Source organism: Coregonus lavaretus, assembly GCF_964263955.1.
Source record: "Coregonus lavaretus genome assembly, chromosome: 37".
Classification (NCBI taxonomy): domain Eukaryota; kingdom Metazoa; phylum Chordata; class Actinopteri; order Salmoniformes; family Salmonidae; genus Coregonus; species Coregonus lavaretus.
The window spans coordinates 22,618,229-22,637,871 of NC_140024.1; the positions used below are offsets into that span (position 1 = coordinate 22,618,229).

Sequence of the window (19,643 nt, forward strand, 5' to 3'; positions counted from 1 at the left end):
AACGTCTCTAAAGTCTGAACAGTTTGAGCTACAGACTATTATGACTCCATCATGGCATCAAAGCTTAGACTGTCACTAAGAAGGACGTGTTGTCTGTTTTGCTCTACGACGATCACAAGCCGCACTTTTTTTTACATAGAAGCTCATAAATAAGTATTGCATTGTGATAATTCCTGATGTTTTCCTGAGCTTTCTTATTGCTCCCAGACAGACTTCAAACACTTCCAGACAGATCACAGACATGGGTATAAAACAATGGGTGATGTTTTGTGGATATAACAGTCAATTTCATTAATTCCTGCCCAGGAAATAGTGTCTATAATATATATATATATATATATATATATATATATATATATATTGTTTTAGTCATTTAGCAGACGCTCTTATCCAGAGCGACTTACAGTTAGTGAGTGCATACATTATTTTTTTTTCTTAATACTGGCCCCCTGTGGGAATCAAACCCACAACCCTGGCGTTGCAAGCACCATGCTCTACCAACTGAGCTACACGGGCCAGTAGACTCATATAGATGCTGTCACAAACTCCAAATGGAACACAGTTGTCACAGACTATTTGAATATTTATTTCCCACTGAGCCAACATTTCCTGTCCTTACATTATACGTATAAATGCCTTTTTGATCAGGTTTTTGTTTGGCGGGCCTCATTTGTGCAGTGACATTAGTCAATAAAACTCATGAATGTGATTTTTGTATCAAATTGTTATAATTTCTGGTTGTCCTGTATGTCCTTGTTCAATGTGAGGCTAAATATGAGGGCTTGCTAAGCAGATACATGAAATTAGTGACAAAACCGGACTGATAGGCTGATTGGGCTTGGGACTGATTTAATTAAACTCTGTTTCTGGTAATAGCCACTGTGACACAATTCTGACCAAGTTTGAACCTTGAACTCATCCTTGACCACAGGCCAAACTCTATCCCTAGCTCACAACTCCAACACTAACCCTTGCCGTAGCCTTATCACAAAACCCTATCAAAATGTCTTCCAAAACGGACCTAGAGAGAATCCAGGATGAATATGAAGGCAGTTTCACATCAGAGGATGGCAAATTACCCCAAATATTAGAGACTGAGTCAATTAATCACGTACACCACTGGTGTGTAATGTGTGAGTATACCCCTGTTGAACATGAATTACAGGGAGGCTTAGAGTGTGACGTGGTGCATCAACGTTAATCTGGAACATACTGGTAACCTCTCCTCTCTTATTCCTCTCACAGTTCCTCTCCTCTTCTCTCCTCTGCTTTCTCTCCTCCTCTGCTGTCTTCTCCTCTCCTCCTTTTCTCTAAGCCGCTTCAGAGGAAGTGAAATGAAAAGGGATCTGGCAGCCCAAATTAAATGCAGTTCTGTCAGTGCCGCTCAAATCCCTCTTTCCCTTCAGTCTTACTCTCTCACTCCTCCCGTCTTTTTCTCTCTCCATCTCTCTCCCTCCGTCCCACCATCTCCGTTTCTCTCCCTCCGTCCCACCATCGCCGTCTCTCTCCTTCCATCTCTCTATCCCTTTGGCTCTCGGTCTCTCTCTCCCCCTCTGCTCTCTCCCCTCCCTCTTTCTCCATCTCTCTCTCCGTGCGTTTCTCTCCGTCTCTCCCCTCAGAGGGAGGTGTGATGGATCTGTTACTCTGACTGACTCTGACTGCTTGTTAAGAGCAGTCTCTTCCTGTCACATCCACCAGTCACATGCTTTCATTTCCTCTTTTTACACAGCTCTCTCTTTCTATCTCCTCTCTCCATTCTCCCCCTCCTCTCTTTCAAAACGCACAATGCAAGGGAGACTCTTTTTTTCCCAGCCTTTTTAATCCGTTTCTGACAATCCACCTGTCTGTCTTCATTCGTGTGAGGACAGGTTTGATTGTGGGTTCTTGAGAAGGGAGCGGAGCAGGATTGAGAGTCGTCAAAATCATCCTCACTTCCCCCTACATGGACGGGACAGGTGTCAAAACATTTGATGATACGGGCGGCGAGCCTACGACATGTGACCGATTGCACCTGAGGAGAATGAGACGTGAGGTAAATCAGCTGACCAGAGGAGAGAATGGTGGCTGGCTATAGGTCTGATCCCTATGGAAACTGTACTGTAGCCGTCACCTTGCATCAAGCACTATTCTTCATATGATTGACAGCTTGAGAAACTATGAGAAAGTGCATTCCGAGTGTATCAACGTCTCTGAAATGAGTTCTCACAATCTCTATGGATTCCTTTCCTTTACAGTACACTCCTGAGTCGTGTTTGTCTGCTGTGTGATTCAGCACTGCTGAGTATAACTGAACAGAAACCTGTTTTAACCCCACTAAATGCTGATTCTGTATGTGTGTCTCTTCGCCCTGGAGGCGTGAGGGGTCAGGGGTTCAGCGGAGAGGGGAAGAGCCCCTCTGTCCCTCCTCTGCCCCAGCATGGATGATGACAGAAGCCACCAAAGGAGCAGGAGAAGACCCACAACAGGACCCTCACACTGATGGCAGGCCTGAACTCATGCTCACCTCTCCTGTTAAGCCTTAGTAAACACACTGGCGACAGGCTTCTGAGAGGGGCGAGGGGCGTGTGTGTGTGTCTCTCTATGTGTGTTTGTTGCACTGTGTTCAGGAGGGGGTCTGACTGACCGGTGATGAGTGACGCCTTCAGGTTAAGCCCCAGGCTGATCCCCAGGCCCTTTAGACTCTCTACTGCTTGTTTACTGCACTGGGCCAGAGCAAGCTCCTCATCACCCCCCAGACCCACACCTACCCTGCCCGGCCTGCCCTACACCCACAGACCCACACCTACCCAGCCCCAGCACCAGACCACACCTACCCAGCCCAGCCTGCCCTAAACCCACAGCCCACACCTACCCAGCCCAGCCTGCCCTAAACCCACAGCCCACACCTACCCAGCCCAGCCTGCCCTACACCCACATCCCACACCTTTATCATCTCAGCCCCATCTGTTAGCACCGGGTGGCCCTACCCTCCACTCCCCCTCTGTTTACAGCCAGATGACAGCACCCGTCCTCAGCTTCCTGATGCTGACCAGAGATGTCCCTGTGACCTGGGGTAGGGACCAAGGGGGAGAGAAAGGGCAGGGGGGAGCCTATAGCTGCCACACACAGATCCAGCTCTATACCCTTGTCCACCAGTTCCAGCCTTGTGTATTTCATCTAAAGAAAGGCCTCCAGATTTCCTAGCTCAGGTAAACAAATACAAACATAGACAGAGAACAACTTCTAAAGACCAGACCCCAGGGCAGCTTGCGGCTTCTCACTGACACATTTGACATTTTAGTCAATTAACAGATGCTTTTATCCAGAGCGACTTAAAGTTAGTGCATTCATCGTAAGATGGCTAGGTGGGACAACCACATATCACAGGCATAGAAAGTAAATTTTTCCTCAATAACGTAGCTATCAGTAGAGTCTGGGGGGCAAGTGCTGGTTCATGTTTAGTTTTATTTATATATTTGGGGGGGGGGGGGGGGGGGGGGTCCACCATTGGGGTGCCAGGACAGAGAAGAGCTTGGACCCGTAGGGGTCGGAGGGCCAAGGGAGAAGACAAGTGCCTGGATTAGGACCTGCGCCGCTTCCTGTGTGAGGTAGTGTCGTACTCTACGGATGTTGTAGAGCATGAACCTGTAGGAGCGAGTCACTGCTTTGATGTTTGCAGAGAACAACAGGGTGTTATCCAGAGTCACGTCAAGGTTCTTTGCACTCTGGGAGGGCGACACTGTGGAGTTGTCAACCGTGATGGAGAGGTCTTTGAGCGGGCAAGCCTTCCCCGGGAGGAAGAGCAGCTCCGTCTTGTCGAGGTTGAGCTTGAGGTGGTGGGTTGACATCCAAGCTAAGATATCTGCCAGACACGCAGAGATGCGTGTCGCCACTTGGGTGTCAGAAGGGGTGAAGGAGAAAACTAGTAAGTATCATCCGCATATCAATGATAGGAGAGAGACCATGTGAGGATATGACGAAGCCGAGTGACTTGGTGTATAGAGAGAAGAGGAGAGGGCCTAGAACCGTGGGGGACACCAGTAGTGAGAGTACGTGGTGCAGACACAGATCCTCTCCACGTCACCTGGTGACACGCACAACTAACAAACAACTATCTAACATCTGATCTCAAATGCCACCATTTGTCTTTCCGCATAGAAAGACTGGGAACGAAATAAAAGTGAGGGCAACTGGGGCTGTGTTTTTATGGTGCTATGCTACACTACCAGTCCAAAAGTGACTGGTTTGGTCACAGTGTAACTTATAGAAAGTATATTACTAGAGAGGAAGTAGGAAGTAATAGGAAAATAAGCTCCACACTATAAATACTTTAGTGCTTTAAGACTGACCCTAGAGTATCTCTCAAAATCTTAACACCCCATGAAAAGTATTACTTCCTGACTTCAGATCAGCAGTTGCAGGCATGTTGGATTCTACCTGGCTCTACACTTCCTCTATTGGACCAGGCTATGACTCACACTCTTCTCCCCACACTCCAGTTAAAAGTTACCCACAGATCTAAGATCAGATTACCCTACCCTCAATTCTAACCTTATCCATTGCGGATTAAAGACATATCTGACCCTGTATCAGTGGTTAGAGATAGGGACAGCATCTACCTTACTGCTCTGCCCACCTCCGTCTGTCTGACTGGCAGCCTCACCTCTACCTCTTCCAGTTTTCCCCCAACTCCCTGGCACAGCCACATTTACCAGTCCCAGCAATGTCCAGGCCTCCTCGTCAGACTCTCTTGTGCCAACTACACGGCTGCCCATAATGGAGGCCTGGCCCGGCCCAGTAATCCATCCTTCTGTTTACGACTGCTGGGGCCTCTCTTACACAACCAGCTACATGCAGGAGCTCGTGTCACGCTGACCAAGACGGCCAACCTCAAACATCCACACAGATATCTGAACCAGCCAGAGCCTCAGCCCTGCTCTCTCTCACTCTGTCTTTCTCCATTTCTTTCTATCCGTTCCACTCTCTCTCTCTCTCTCTCTCTGTCTCTCTGTCTCTCTGTCTCTCTCTCTCTCTCTCTCTCTCTCTCTCTCTCCCTCTCTCTCTCCCTCTCTCTCTCCCTCCCTCTCTCTGTCCCTCTCTCTGTCCCTCTCTCTGTCCCTCTCTCTCTCCCTCTCTCTCTCTCTCTCTCTCTCTCTCCCCCCCTCCCTCCCTCCCTCCCTCCCTCTTTCTAGCTCTCTTCATCCAGCCCAACTCTCACTTACTCCATCTCCCCTTTTGGTCCGACGCTAGCACTCTAGCTCGGGTAGATTTCAGGCCTATTCTCCAAATCTTCTGACACTTACTGGCTGCTCCGGTTGCTCCTGCCCCGACATCTTATTTCATAGGCCCAGGGAGTGGGAGTTTGGCAAGCTGCTAATACAAGAAACCAATATGACTTCCACAACTGGTCGGTGGAAAAAGGCTTCAGGCACCTTGCTCCGGGTAATTGATAGCTTCTGCTGGGTGATATGGACAACCAGGGAACTGTGATCATGCTGTGTGTGTGTATGTGTGTGTCTCTCTCTCTCTGGCTTCCCAGGTTACGTTGCTCTGGGGGTAACAGTCACACGGCTGAAAACATTATATTAGCCAAGGAAATAAGCCCGAGATACTTTCCCTTTCCTGTGACATCACACAACTTCCAGTCATAAAAGTGCTGCTCTTACCTATTCCTGCCTATCATCACATTAGAGATGGGCCAAATCGAGACCTGGCTGAAATTTGATTTGCCAAATTTCCACGAGGACTGATGGGAAGATAGCTTAAGCTTCTGCAGGGAATGGGGGACTGACTGAAGTGGTTGGGGTGAATTTGTGTCATGTGTTGACTTGGTCTCATCACTGTGCAGGCTCTTTTCCACTTTGAAGGCCCCTGACTGTTGACATCACTAAAGCTGAGCAGGCAACGGAGCGAACAGGCTGAGGGGTGGGGGGCTGGAAAAACACTAGGCCTCTTACAGAGAAGGGGTGGGAGGAGGTCTTATGTCTATTCAGGCCCCTAGAGATGAGTTGGTGTGTGTGTGTGTGTGTGTGTGTGCGTATGTGCGTGTGTGTGTGCGTGAGTGGTACTTGTGATCTTCGTGGTGATTGAGAGGTTTCCCTTTCTGCCAGATTGACCCCCTAAGGGTTGTGGGTGCCATCAATTATGTCCCCCCCAAACTGGGCTTCCCTATACACACCGGATTATATGAAGTGTAAAACATTTAAAAAATGTGTCTGAAACATCAGAGAAGCCCGTTTGAGCAGAAAAGGGGGGGTTGGAAAGAGACACCATAGAAGGAGTTGGCCTCAACAAGTGATTGTGTTTGAAGGCATTGTCATGCACTAGTGTGGGCAGGGCGTCTTTGTAAGGCAGAGCTACAGTCCATCTTTAAGGGCAGAATGCAGGGAGGACGGGTGGACATACGCTTTGCACAGGGCCAAATGAGGCAGAAACCGATTGGCTTTTGTGGTTGTCCCTTTTGGTGGGAAAGAAAAAGTAAATCTGTTTTAAGGTCGCAATCCGACAGTCCAATTCAGCCTCACAAACATCATACAAAAACCCTACTCGCACGGCTCTAACCGTCGCACAGGGCAGGATGAGAGCGGATCCAGTGGAGTTTAATGGTTAAACCACATACCTCTAAATGAGCTCTGCAGATGGCGACTACCACACACACACACACTTGCCTCCACATCAGAGGACTGGCAAGGACACACACATATTCTACACAAACTACCCCACCCATACACAAAAAAAAAATGTATGCACGCATGACTGTAAGTCGCTTTGGATAAAAGCGTCTGCTAAATGGCATATTATATTATTATTATTATTATTTATTATTATTATATTATTATATTATATTATTATTCCTGGCCTAGACAAAATGCATCACTGTCCACCATAAGAAAGCATCTGAGGTGTAAGGACTAATTTAAGACAGAAAAGATTGAGCTCGACAGAGATGGAAGACACATGGCAACTCCCTCTCTCCCTCCCTCCCTCCATCTAAAATTTTATCATAGACTGTTGTAGATAGCAGATTCTGATCAGCACCTCTCTCTTGCCAATAAAAGCTTTTTGCTGACTGGGGGAAAGCCAGGAGCTCTCCTTGAAAGTTACAATGTTACACACACTCCAATGCTCCATACCTCATTTCCTAAGAAATGCTAAACCAATAATGGGGATTTCCATCAATCTCCTGCAGCATAGCTAGCACAGGAGAAGGTGGTTTGAACAGAACATATACTATATACAGAGGTGGTATAGAGTTATATATATATATATATATATATATATATATAGAGAGAGAGAGAGAGAGAGAGAGAGAGAGAGAGAGAGAGAGAGAGAGAGAGAGAGAGAGAGTTATATACACTACCGGTCAAAGGTTTTAGAACACCTACTCATTCAAGGGTTTTTCTTGATTTTTACTATTTTCTACAACGTAGAATAATAGTGAAGACATCAAAACTATGAAATAACACATATGGAATCATGCAGTAAGCAAAAAAGTGTTAAACCAATCAAAATATATTTTATATTTGAGATTCTTCAAATAGCCACCCTTTGCCTTGATGACAGCTTTGCACACTCTTGGCATTCTCTCAACCAGCTTCATGAGGTAGTCACCTGGAATGCATTTCAATTGACCACCTTCCGGAGACACTTGAAACCCTACCTCTTTAAGGAATACCTGGAATAGTATAAAGTAATCCTTCTTCCCCCACCCCCCATAAAAAAAAAAGTTTTAAAAAAGGTGGTTGTCCCACTGGCTATCATAAGTTGAATGCACCCATTTGTAAGTCGCTCTGGATAAGAGCATCTGCTAAATTATGTAAATGTAAATGTAATTAACAGGTGTGCCTTGTTTAAAGTTAATGCATTTAAGCCAATCAGTTCTGTTGTGACAAGGGTATATTATGTCCATATTATGGCAAGAACAGCTCAAATAAGCAAAGAGAAACGACAGTCCATCATTACTTTAAGACAATACGGAACATTTCAAGAAGTTTCTTCAAGTGCAGTCGCAAAAACCATTAAGCACTATGATGAAACTGGCTCTCATGAGGACCGCCACAGAAATGGAAGACCAGAGTTACCTCTGCTGCAGAGGATAAATTCATCAGAGTTCCAAGCCTCATAAATTGCAGCCCAAATAAATGCTTCACAGAGTTCAAGTAACAGACACATCTCAATATCAACTGGGTGAATCAGGCCTTCATGGTCGAATTGCTGCAAAGAAACCAATACTAAAGGACACCAATAAGAAGAAGAGACTTGCTTGGGCCAAGAAACACGAGCAATGGACATTAGACCGGTGGAAATCTGTCCTTTGGTCTGGAGTCCAAATTGGAGATTTTTGGTTCCAACCACCGTGTGTTTGTGAGACGCAGTGTGGGTGAACGGATGATCTCTGCATGTGTATTTCCCACCGTAAAGCATGAAGGAGGAGGTGTTATGGTGTGGGGGTGCTTTGCTGGTGACACTGTCTGTGATTTATTTAGAATCACAGACAGTGCATTCTGCAGCAATACGCCATCCCATCTGGTTTGGGCTTAATGGGACTATCATTTGTTTTTCAACAGGACAATGACCCAGCACACCTCCAGGCTGTGTAAGGGCTATTTTACCAAGAAGGAGAGTGATGGAGTGCTGCATCAGATGACCTGGCCTCCACAATCCCCCGACCTCAACCAAATTGAGATGATTTGGGATGTCGGACTGCAGAGTGAAGGAAAAGCAGCCAACAAGTGCTCAGCATATGTGGGAACTTATTCAAAACTGTTGGAAAAGCATTCCAGGTGAAGCTGTTCGAAATAATGCTAAGAGTGTGCGAAATAGAAGGTCTAACAGAACAGCTAGATACCAATAAACATTGTAAAATGGAGGCTCAGAATAAATTAAAAATAAATTCAAGAAAGATCAAGTGTAATATATTATAAAAATAAAGCAAACTGGATGGAATATGGGGGAAAATGCACCAAATTATTTTTTTATCTTCAACATAGAAATGCTACCAAAAATAATTTACTGAAACTGGTTACAAATGACGGAGTCACCCATGATTCAACAAATTATATTTTGAAGGAGGAAGCAAAGTACTTTAAGCATATGTTTTCGTTTCAGTCGCCTCCATCTCCTCTAACTGAAGCTAATTGTAGGGATTTTTTTTCTATCGATAATGTAAAATTAACAGCCATACAGAAAGACTCATGTGAACGTGAAATTACAGAGGAGGAACTTCTGGATGCCATTAAAGACTTTAAGTTCGGGAAAACTCCAGGGTTGGATGGCATACCAGTCGAGGTATACCCCAAAAAATATATATACTCAGAGGACCGTTATTAGCATGTTTTAACCACTCCTATGTAAATGGTAGATTATCAGACACTCAAGAAGAAGGTCTGATTTCATTATTACTGAAACAGGATACATGTGGAAAATATAAAGATCCAGTCCATTAAAATAATTGGAGGCCCCTTACACTTCAGTGTTGTGATGCAAAAATTCTAGCAAAATGTATAGCGCATAGAATTAAAAAGTTATTGTCGGACATTATTCATTCTAATCAGACAGGTTTTTTACATGGACGATACATTGGAGATAATATAAGGCAAGTACTGGAAACAATAGAACACTATGAACAATCTGGAAAACCAGGTCTGCTATTCATAGCAGACTTTGAAAAGGTATTTGATAAAGTACGACTGGAGTTTATATATAAATGCCTGGAGCATATCAATTTTGGAGTATCTCATATAAAATGTGTTAAAGTAACCCTAGGTGTAAAATAGTAAATAATGGCTATGTCTCTGAAAGTTTTAAACTGTCAAGAGGAGTAAAACAAGGTTGTCCACTATCGGCATATCTATTTATTATGGCCATCGAAATGTTAGCTATTAAAAACAGATCCAACTATAATATCAAGGGATTAGAAATCCAGGGCTTAAAAACAAAGGTGTCATTGTACGCTGATGATTCATGTTTTCTTTTAAATCCACAACTTGAATCCCTCCACAGCCTCATAGAGGATCTAGATACATTTTCTAATCTCTCTGGATTACAACCAAATTATGATAAATGTACTATATTACGTATTGGATCACTAAAAAATACAATTTTTTTAATTACCATGTTTACCAATAAAATGGTCTGATGGTGATGTGGATATACTCGGAATACATATCTCAAATGAAATAAATGATCTCACTCCAATACATTTCAATAGAAAGTTAGCAAAAATAGATAAGATCTTGCTACCATGGAAAGGTGGGTGCCTGTCAATTTGTGGAAAAATCACCCTGATTAACTCTTTAGTATTATCCCAGTTTACCTATTTGCTTATGGTCTTGCCTACGCCTAGCAAACAGTTTTTTAAATTATATGAGAAAAAAATATTCCATTTTATTTGGAATGGCAAGCCAGACAAAATTAAACAGGCCTATTTATATAATGAATATGAATTCAGAGGACAGAAATTATTAAATATTAAAGCATTAGACCTATCACTAAAACCTTCAGTCATACAAAAGTTATACTTACATCCAAACTGGTTCTCTAGCAAATTAGTAAGATTGTCTCACCCCATGTTCAAGAATGGCCTTTTTCCCTTTATTCAGATTACAACCTCTCACTTTCAGTTATTTGAAAAGGAAATCATCACCCAAATATCACTATTTCTAAAACAAGCCATAGAAAGTTGGTTGCAACTTCAATTTAATCCTCCAGAAACGACAGAACAAATAATGCAACAAATATTGTGGTTAAACTCAAATATACAAATTGATTTAAAAAAAAAATATATATATATATATATATATATATATATAATCTTCGTAAATGATATCATAGGTAGGACTGGTGGAGTTATGTTGCACATGCAGCTAACAAATACATGTCGGCTCTACCCAAAATTCCCACCAAATAATTTCAGCATTACCACAAAAATGGAAGAGGAAAGTAGAAGGGGGAAAAAGTAAGGAACTTGTCTGTCGGCCCTGCATTAACGAACATAATTGGTTAAAGAAAATTGTGATAAATAAAAAAGTATAGCAGTTTCATTTAAGGACCAAAGGATTGACAGCCATCCCATATACAGTGAGGGAAAAAAGTATTTGATCCCCTGCTGATTTTGTACGTTTGCCCACTGACAAAGACATGATCAGTCTATAATTTTAATGGTAGGTTTATTTGAACAGTGAGAGACAGAAGAACAAAAAAAAATCCAGAAAAACTAATGTCAAAAATGTTATAAATTGATTTGCATTTTAATGAGGGAAATAAGTATTTGACCCCTCTGCAAAACATGACTTAGTACTTAGTGGCAAAACCCTTGTTGGCAATCACAGAGGACAGACGTTTCTTGTAGTTGGCCACCAGGTTTGCACACACCTCAGGAGGGATTTTGTCCCACTCCTCTTTGCAAATCTTCTCCAAGTCATTAAGGTTTCGAGGCTGACGTTTGGTAACTCAAACCTTCAACTCCCTCCACAGATTTTCTATGGGATTAAGGCTAGGCCACTCCAGGACCTTAATGTGCTTCTTCTTTAGCCACTCCTTTGTTGCCTTGGCCGTGTGTTTTGGGTCATTGTCATGCTGGAATACCCATCCATGACCCAATTTCAATGCCCTGGCTGAGAATAGGTTCTCACCCAAGATTTGATGGTACATGGCCCCGTCCATCATCCCTTTGATGCGGTGAAGTTGTCCTGTCCCCTTAGCAGAAAAACACCCCCAAAGCATAATGTTTCCACCTCCATGTTTGACGGTGGGGATGGTGTTCTTGGGGTCATAGGCAGCATTCCTCCTCCTCCAAACACGTTGAGTTGAGTTGATGCCAAAGATCTCCATTTCGGTCTCATCTGACCACAACACTTTCACCCAGTTCTCCTCTGAATCATTCAGATGTTCATTGGCAAACTTCAGACGGGCCTGTATCTGTGCTTTCTTGAGCAGGGGGACCTAGCGGGCGCTGCAGGATTTCAGTCCTTCACGGCATACTGTGTTACCAATTGTTTTCTTGGTGACTATGGTCCCAGCTGCCTTGAGATCATTGACAAGATCCTCCCGTGTAGTTATGGGCTGATTCCTCACCGTTCTCATGATCATTACAACTCCACGAGGTGAGATCTTGCATGGAACCCCAGGCCGAGGGAGATTGACAGTTATTTTGTGTTTCTTCCATTTGTGAATAATCGCACCAACTGTTATCACCTTCTCACCAAGCTGCTTGGCGATGGTCTTGTAGCCCATTCCAGCCTTGTGTAGGTCTACAATCTTGTCCCTGACATCCTTGGAGAGCTCTTTGGTCTTGGCCATGGTGGAGAGTTTGGAATTTGATTGATTGATTGCTTTTGTGGACAGGTGTCTTTTATACAGTTAACAAACTGAGATTAGGAGCACTCCCTTTAAGAGTGTGCTCCTAATCTCAGCTCGTTACCTGTATAAAAGACACCTGGGAGCCAGAAATCTTTCTGATTGAGATGGGGTCAAATACTTATTTCCCTCATTAAAATGCAAATCAATTTATAACATTTTTTACATGCGTTTTTCTGGATTTTTGTTGTTGTTATTCTGTCTCTCACTGTTCAAATAAACCTACCATTAAAATTATAGACTGATCATTTCTTTGTCAGTGGGCAAACGTACAAAATCAGCAGGGGATCAAATACTTTTTTCCCTCACTGTAGATTGCAAAATAGTTGGGAAGAGATGTTTGACGTACCGATTCCATGTCATAGTGTTTATGAACTGATACGCAAAACAACACAGGATTCAAAACTTCAATTTGAATTATTATACAAAATTCTTGCTACCAACAGAATGTTATTTATATGAGGGATACAATCTTCCCAGCTCTGCAGATTTTGCTGCGAGGAGATAGAATCATTAGATCATTTGTTTTGGTACTGTCAATTTATGGCTTGTTTTTGGACACAGGTCCAGAAATGGCTGAAGGATTGCAATATTTACCTGGAGCTAACCCTGCAGATAGCACTACTGGGTGATCTGAAAAGTCATAGTCAATCAATAAATAATATAATAATACTTTATAGCAAAAAAGTTTATTTTCAATTTACAATCTGTAGAAACAATGAGAATAGAAGGGTTCAGAACTTTTGTGAAACATCACAGTACAGTTGAAAAATATATGGCAAATAGAAATCTAATATGGATGGTGTTAAGAGATACATTTACATTTTTACACGCTCTTATCCAGAGCGACTTACAAATTGGTGCATTGACCTTATGATAGCCAGTGGGACAACCACTTTACATTTGTTTTTGTTTTTAATATAATTTTCTTGTTCTGAAAGGCCCAAGAGTCTGCAATACCACTAAGCAAGGGGCACCACCAAGCAAGCGGCAACATGAAGACCAAGGAGCTCTCCAAACAGATCAGGGACAAAGTTGTGGAGAAGTACAGATCAGGGTTGGGTTATAAAAAAAATATTAGAAACTTTGAACATCCCACGGAGCAATATTAAATCCATTATTAAAACATTTAAAGAATATTGCACGACAACAAACCTGCCAAGAGAGAGCCGCCCACCAAAACTCACGGACCAGGCAAGGAGGGGATTAATCAGAGAGGCAACAAAGAGACCAAAGATAACCCTGAAGGAGCTGCAAAACTCCACAGCTGAGATTGGAGTATCTGTCCATAGGACCACTTTAAGCCGTACACTCCACAGAGCTGGGCTTTACAGAAGAGTGGCCAGAAAAAAGCCATTGCTTAAAGAAAAAAATAAACAAACACGTTTGGTGTTCGCCAAAAGGCATGTGGGAGACTCCTTAAACATATGGAAAAAGGTACTCTGGTCAGATGAGACTAAAATTGAGCTTTTTGACCATCAACGAAAACGCTATGTCTGGCGCAAACCCAACACCTCTCATCACCCGAGAACACCATCCCCACAGTGAAGCATGGTGGTGGCAATGACCCTAAGCATACTGCTAAAGCAACACACAAGTGGTTTAAGGGGAAACATTTAAATGTCTTGGAATGGCCTAGTCAAAGCCCAGATCTCAATCCAATTGAGAATCTGTGGTATGACTTAAATAATGCTGTACACCAGCGGAACCCATCCAACTTGAAGGAGCTGGAGCAGTTTTGCCTGGATAATGGGCAAAAATCCCAGTGGCTAGATGTGCCAAGCTTATAGAGACATACCCCAAGAGACTTGCAGCTGTAATTATTGCAAAAGTTGGCTCTACAAATGTATTGACTTTGGGGGGGGGGGTTCAGTTTTTTTTGTCTTATTTCTTGTTTGTTTCACAATAACAAATATTTTGCATTTTCAAAGTGGTAGACATGTCGTGTAAATCAAATGATACAAACTCCCCAAAAAATCAATTTTAATTCCAGGTTGTAAGGCAACTAAATAGGAAAAATGCCAAGGGGGCTGAATACTTTCGCAAGCCACTGTAGGTTATAGGTTGTGAGCTTTTGTGAAAGAGCACAGTTAGAAAGATATGGCATATAGAAGCAAACCGGATGGACATCATGAAAATGATCGGAGAGGATGAGGGTAGAGGAAGTTCAGGAGTAAAAACAAACAAAATATAATTATTGTGTCCATAAAATGTATATAGTATGTATAAGCTGGAAGTAGAGTTCTAAGCGTTGTTGTTCACTAGTTTACTCCAATTAGGGAAGGGGTGGTGGGGTTGGAAAGTAATAAAGGGAAATATTACATTGATGGAAGTTACAATCTATCTGCAATATTAAAGCTGATCCCCCCCACCCCACCAAAAAAAAAGAGTGTGCAAAGCTGTCATCAAGGCAAAGGGTGGCTATTCGACCATGAAGGCCTGATTAACACAGTCTCCTCTGAACAGTTGATGTTGATGTGTCTGTTACTTGAACTCTGTGAACCATTTCTTTGGGCTGCAATTTCTGAGGCTGGGAACTCTGATGAACTTATCCTGTGCAGCACAGGTAACTCTGGGTCTTCCATTCCTGTGGCGGTCATCATGAGAGCCAGTTTCATCATAGCGCTTGATGGTTTTTGCGACTGCACTTGAAGAAACGTTAAAAGTTCTTGAAATGTTCCATATTGACTGACCTTCATGTCTTGAAGTAATGATGGACTGTCGTTTCTCTTTGCTTATTTGAGCTGTTCTTGCCAAAATATGGACTATCTTCTGTATACCCCCCTACCTTGTCACAACACAACTGATTGGCTCAAACGCATTAAGAAGGAAATAAATTCCTTAAATTAACTTTTAAGAAGGCACACATTACATTTTAGTCATTTAGCAGACGCTCTTATCCAGAGCGACTTACAAGAGCAATTAGGGTTAAGTGCCTTGCTCAAGGGCACATCGACAGATTTTTCACCTAGTCGGCTCTGGGATTAGAACCAGCAACCTTTCGGTTACTGGCACAACGCTCTTAACCACTAAGCTACCTGCCGCCACTTGTTAGTTGAAATGCATTCCAGGTGACTACCTCATGAAGCTGGTTGAGAGAATGCCAAGAGTGTGCAAAGCTGTCATCAAGGCAAAGGGTGGCTATTTGAAGAATCTCAAATATAAAATATATTTTGATTGGTTTAACACTTTTTTGCTTACTGCATGATTCCATATGTGTTATTTCATAGTTTTGATGTCTTCACTATTATTCTACGTTGTAGAAAATAGTACAAATCAAGAAAAACCCTTGAATGAGTAGGTGTTCTAAAATATTTGACCGGTAGTGTATACAAAAGTATGTGGACACCCCTTCAAATTAGTGGATTTGGCTATTTCAGCCACACCCGTTGCTGACAGGTGTATAAAATCGACCACACAGCCATGCAATCTCCATAGACAAACACTGGCTGTAGAATGGCCTTACTGAAGAGCTCAGTGACTTTCAACTTGGCACCGTTATAAAATGCCACCTTTCCAACAAGTCAATTCGTCACATTTCTGCCCTGCTAGAGTTGCCCCGGTCAACTGTAGTGCTGTTATTGTGACGTGGAAACGTATTGGCGCAACAACGGCTCAGCTGCAAAGTGGTAGGCCACACAAGCTCACAGAACCGGACCACCGAGTGCAGAAGCGCGTAGCGCGTACAAATCGTCTGTCCTCAGTTGCAACACTCACTACCGAGTTCCTAACTGCCTCTAGAAGCAACATCAGCACAATAACTGTTTGTCGGAGCTTCATGAAATGTGTTTCCATGGCTGAGCAGCCGCACACAAGCCTAAGATCACCATGCGCAATGCCAAGCGTCGGCTGGAGTGGTCTAAAGCTCGCCGCCATTGGACTCTGGAGCAGTGGAAACGTGTTTTCTGGAGTAATGAATCACGCTTCACCATCTGTCAGTCCGACGGACTAATCTGGGTTTGGCAGATGCCAGGAGAACGCTACCTGCCCGAATGCATAGTGCCAACTGTAAAGTTTGGTGGAGGAGGGATAATGGTCTGGGCCTGTTTTTCAGGGAAATCTTAACGCTACAGCATACAATGACATTCTAGACAATTCTGTGCTTCCAACTTTGTGGCAACAGTTTGGGGAAGGACCTTTCCTGTTTCAGCATGACAATGCCCCCGTGCACAAAGCGAGGTCAATAGAGAAATGGTTTGACGAGATCGGTGTGGAAGAACTTGACTGGCCTGCACAAAGACCTCAACCCTGACTGCAAGCCAGGGCTAATCGCCCAACATCAGTGCCCAACCTCACTAATGCTCTTGTGGCTGAATGGAAGCAAGTCCACGCAGCAATGTTCCAACATCTAGTGGAAAGCCTTCCCAGAAGAGTGGAGAATGTTATAGCAGCAAAGGGGGGACCAACTCCATATTAATGCCCATGATTTTGGAATGAGATATTCGACGAGTAGGTGTCCTTATACTTTTGGTCATGTAGTGTATGTCTATAGGGACAGAACTGGGTGATTTATAGAGGTAAGCCCCGATTGACTAGAGTTAACATTAGTGTAGGACTGAAAAAGTTCCATTGAAAGAACACAGGCCTCAGACCCATCAGGTCAACCCCAGCTCTGGCTAGAGAGGTTTGTGACTGTATGAACTGAAAGGCCTGAGCTCCATCACTGCTCTGGTTAGAGAGGTATGTGACTGTATGAACAGAAAGGCCTGAGGTCCATCACTGCTCGGGCTACAGAGAGGTAGGGCTACATTACTGCGTGAAAGACCTGTCAGATCCCACTCATGTCTTTATCCTGGGAGTGAAGCTGGCAGGTCTGCTAAGTCTGTTAGAGAGAGAGGAATACATAGTGGACTAGTATGAGTTCCCTAGGGGTGCTGGCCCATTGTAAAGGCTGTAGTAGAGTACTGTCAGGGCTATTACAGACAGCTCTTCTATAAGGTCCCCAGGCTCTGACAGACATGAGGCTAACTGACCCGTATGGACCCCTGTCTCCTGACTGGGTGGCCTAGAACAAGACATGATGAAAACATAAGCCACAACCACCATTTACATTCATGAGTAATACAGTGAGGGAAAAAGTATTTGATCCCCTGCTGATTTTGTATGTTTGCCCACTGACAAAGACATGATCAGTCTATAATTTTAATGGTAGGTTTATTTGAACAGTGAGAGACAGAATAACAACAAAAAAATCTAGAAAAACAGATGTCAAAAATGTTATAAATTGATTTGCATTTTAAATGAGGGAAATAAGTATTTGACCCCTCTGCAAAACATGATTTAGTACTTGGTGGCAAAACCCTTGTTGGCAATCACAGAGGTCAGACGTTTCTTGTAGTTGGCCACCAGGTTTGCACACATCTCAGGAGGGATTTTGTCCCACTCCTCTTTGCAGATCTTCTCCAAGTCATTAAGGTTTCGAGGCTGACGTTTGGCAACTCGAACCTTCAGCTCCCTCCACAGATTTTCTATGGGATTAAGGTCTGGAGACTGGCTAGGCCACTCCAGGACCTTAATGTGCTCCTTCTTGAGCCACTCCTTTGTTGCCTTGGCCGTGTGTTTTGGGTCATTGTCATGCTGGAATACCCATCCACAACCCATTTTCAATGCCCTGGCTGAGGGAAGGAGGTTCTCACCCAAGATTTGACGGTACATGGCCCCGTCCATCGTCCCTTTGATGCGGTGAAGTTGTCCTGTCCCCTTAGCAGAAAAACACCCCCAAAGCATAATGTTTCCACCTCCATGTTTGATGGTGGGGAAGGTGTTCTTGGGGTCATAGGCACCATTCCTCCTCCTCCAAACACGATGAGTTGAGTTGATGCCAAAGAGCTCAATTTTGGTCTCATCTGACCACAACACTTTCACCCAGTTCTCCGCTGAATCATTCAGATGTTCATTGGCATACTTCAGACGGGCCTGGATATGTGCTTTCTTGAGCAGGGGGACCTTGCGGGCGCTGCAGGATTTCAGTCCTTCACGGCGTAGTGTGTTACCAATTGTTTTCTCGGTGACTATGGTCCCAGCTGCCTTGAGATCATTGACAAGATCCTCCTGTGTAGTTCTGGGCTGATTCCTCACCGTTCTCATGATCATTGCAACTCCACGAGGTGAGATCTTGCATGGAGCCCCAGGCCGAGAGAGATTGACAGTTATTTTGTGTTTCTTCCATTTGCAAATAATCGCACCAACTGTTGTCACCTTCTCACCAAGCTGCTTGGCGATGGTCTTGTAGCCCATTCCAGCCTTGTGTAGGTCTACAATCTTCTCCCTGACATCCTTGGAGAGCTCTTTGGTCTTGGCCATGGTGGAGAGTTTGGAATCTGATTGATTGCTGATCACAAAGAAATGATCAGTCTATAATTTTAATGGTAGGTTTATTTGAACAGTGAGAGACAGAATAACAACAACAAAAATCCAGAAAAACGCATGTAAATAATGTTATAAATTGATTTGCATTTTAATGAGGGAAATAAGTATTTGACCCCCTCTCAATCAGAAAGATTTCTGGCTCCCAGGTGTCTTTTATACAGGTAACAAGCTGAGATTAGGAGCACTCCCTTTAAGTGTGTGCTCCTAATCTCAGCTCGTTACCTGTATAAAAGACACCTGGGAGCCAGAAATCTTTCTGATTGAGAGGGGGTCAAATACTTATTTCCCTCATTAAAATGCAAATCAATTTATAACATTTTTGACATGCATTTTTCTGTTGTTATTCTGTCTCTCACTGTTCAAATAAACCTACCATTAAAATTATAGACTGATCATTTCTTTGTCAGTTGGCAAACGTACAAAATCAGCAGGGGATCAAATAATTTTTTCCCTCACTGTATGAGTTACAAAATGGAAAGGATACTATCTGTTTTTAGACTTTTGACTTGTGAATTTATCACACCACACACCCCTGCTCATTTCATTGTGTGTAGTGCTCCTGCTCCTCACCCATGGAGCCAGGCACGCTGATGGGAGCTGAGTGGGTAAAGAGTGTTTATAAGGCAGTTAGCCAGCAGAGAGAGGATGCAGCCCTCCAGGCAGCTCTTACCCAAATAAAACAGACATTTATTACACCGTACATGACCCTCTCATTACACATAAATAGGAATTAATGAGAGCTATATCTGGCACTCCCCACGGAGGGAGGAGGGCCCCTCTAAAGGACTTGCGTTAATTACACTGTCCTACATCTCACCCACTTAACACCGCCCACTAGAGTGAGCTATCTGGAGGGGTGGAGGGGAGAGACCCCCCCCCCACACACACTACCTGCAGTGATCTGATAGCCCCTGTGAGCTTTAGCGAGATGGTATGAC

At 43.5% G+C, this 19,643-nt stretch overlaps 1 protein-coding gene across 1 annotated transcript in view; it reads right to left on the reverse strand.

Annotated features, from left to right (window-relative positions):
• The window catches only part of LOC311111379 (alpha-ketoglutarate-dependent dioxygenase FTO-like), a gene marked incomplete at its 5' end in the record, with an annotated part of 128,115 nt that overhangs the window by 82,921 nt on the left and 25,551 nt on the right, over positions 1-19,643 (reverse strand). The window lies entirely within an intron of this gene.